At 49.8% G+C, this 2,106-nt stretch overlaps 1 protein-coding gene across 2 annotated transcripts in view; it reads right to left on the reverse strand.

Annotated features, from left to right (window-relative positions):
• The window catches only part of Col4a2 (collagen type IV alpha 2 chain), a 130,191-nt gene that overhangs the window by 32,169 nt on the left and 95,916 nt on the right, over positions 1 to 2,106 (reverse strand). The gene's annotated exons all lie outside the window — the stretch shown is intronic.

A 2,106-nucleotide genomic window follows, 5' to 3' on the forward strand; every position in this document is an offset into this window, starting at 1 on the left:
TTTATTTATTTATTTATTTATTTATTTATTTATTTATTTATTTATTTATTTATTTATTTTTTGTGCGTGTGTGTGTGTGTGTGTTGCCTACATGTATGTGTGTGCACCACGTGAGTGGCTGGTGCCTGTGGATGTCACGAGAGGGGTCAGGTCCTGGGCTAGACTTAGAGGTGGTTGTGAGTAACTCAAGAGCAGCAGGTGCTCTCAACCTGAGACATCCTCAGTGCTCTTCCTGCCTTGTACTTTTTCTTAGCATTTTTTCCCTTGGTTGTTGGTGTTGAGACTATTGAGTGACCCGTGCTGTGACGCTCTGGATGTGTCTGTTCTGCCCCTGCGGCACTGCGTGACGTGGTCCCTACCCCTCTATCGTCTGCATCAGCATCCAAAGGGTGCTGCCTCTCCCTGCAGTGACAGCCATGCTTCCTTGGGCCTCACTCTGGGGACTGGGGAGCTCGCCGCCCGCCCTGCTACCAGTTTCTTGATTGATCAGTGGGGTCACACCTGATCCATCAGTTAAACTCTTCCTCCATGATGAGTTTTGAAAAATTCCAGTTGCCACCAGACAGAATCCTGAGAGCCTCCTGATTTGGAATTTCTCTTTTCATTAAAAAAAAAAAAAAAACAAAACAAGAAAAAAAAAAAACCCAACAAAACGTTAACACTAATTCACTCTCCAGTTTTCTCAAATGCCGGTCAGTGAGGAAGCTGGACAGGTATGAAAGGCTTTCTGGAAAGCTAATCCCTCTTGCAAAAGATGACCTACAGCAAAGCTCCCAAAGCCAAGCCAGCGTGCGGTAAAAATGGGCCTGTCCAGCCACTTTACAGAGTTCCAACCTAGGCTCCCGTGTGCTGTTTGATGGGCTAAGATTGCCTGAATTTGCCATTTTCCTTCTTTTTTTTGGCCAGGCTGTGGTGGACTCTGGGCCTCGTACACTAGGTGGAGCTGAACGTTCAAAAACAGTTGATTTTATGTTGTTGGAAAAAGAACCCCCAGTCCCCTAAGAGACTCATTAGCCGAGGTCCTCAGTAGCTGGCAGGAGCACACTGTCAGGAAACATTTCCAGCTAGGCTCCCAGGGAATGCCTTCTCAAGTGCCCAACAGAGGGCTGCTGTCTTGCGTGTCTGGACATGTTTCCATGCCTTTCTGGATTTCTAGGTCTTTCCTCAGCCCGGTGGCACAAAGAACAGGGTCAGTGCAATGCAACCCAGGGGCTTTGGGGGAAAGACTTCTCCATGCGTGTTCCGGAGAGGGCTGTGGGCAGGAAGAGGCAGCAGCAGGATGCCGTTGAATGTCTAGCCTGTGGACACAACCTTGCCACCTGCTCCTAACTCCCTTAGAGCTGGAAAGTCACACCTGGCAGATGTGATTCCTGGAGGCTGGGCAGTTCCACTGCAGGCCAGTGGTCCTGTCCACACAGGACTGGCTTTTCCCTGGGCCACACACCCACACCACACAAAGGCTGCGGCCAGGCCACAGTCCCCAGGAGACCGGGTTTCCATGAGCACACTCTATGGTAACTCGAGGGAGGGAGGAGACTTTACTGCCATTAAATGAGGGAAACAACCGCTCATTTTTCAGAACATGTAATTTGAGCAAATGCATAAGACATCTCTGCTCATTCCTTGACCGGAGGTGTTCACTTTGCTATGTGTCCATGTGTGTGTGTCTATGTGTGTGTATCCATGTGAGCCCCCTCTCTGTGTGCTGCACACAGCCAGGGGAGTAGGTCCTTTGTTCTCGAAGGGAGGCGGGGGCATCCCCGAGATGCCTGGCCTTCTCCACTTCCTCCCTCTTTGGCATGCTGCTCTAATGGGTCACCATTCGCAGCGGCTCCTTGGAGCGGCCTTTGCATTCTGGCTCCTAAGGCCACATCTTGAGCACATCTGGAAAGCTCGTGGGGAGGCAGCAGCTGGCCAGTTGGATAATGTGTTTTGTACTAACACGCAGTATGATGAGTCATTTGTGTATGTCTGCCTAGTTCCCTATTTTTTCAGTTGGGTAAACTATTTCTTCCTCTGACCCACTTAAGCACAGATGTCTGTTTCGTCCCCAGTTACAGAGAGAGAGAGAGAGAGAGAGAGAGAGAGAGAGAGAGAGAGAGAGAG

This window comes from Psammomys obesus, unplaced genomic scaffold (genome assembly GCF_907164565.1).
Source record: "Psammomys obesus unplaced genomic scaffold, mPsaObe1.curated_primary_1811, whole genome shotgun sequence".
NCBI lineage: Eukaryota > Metazoa > Chordata > Mammalia > Rodentia > Muridae > Psammomys > Psammomys obesus.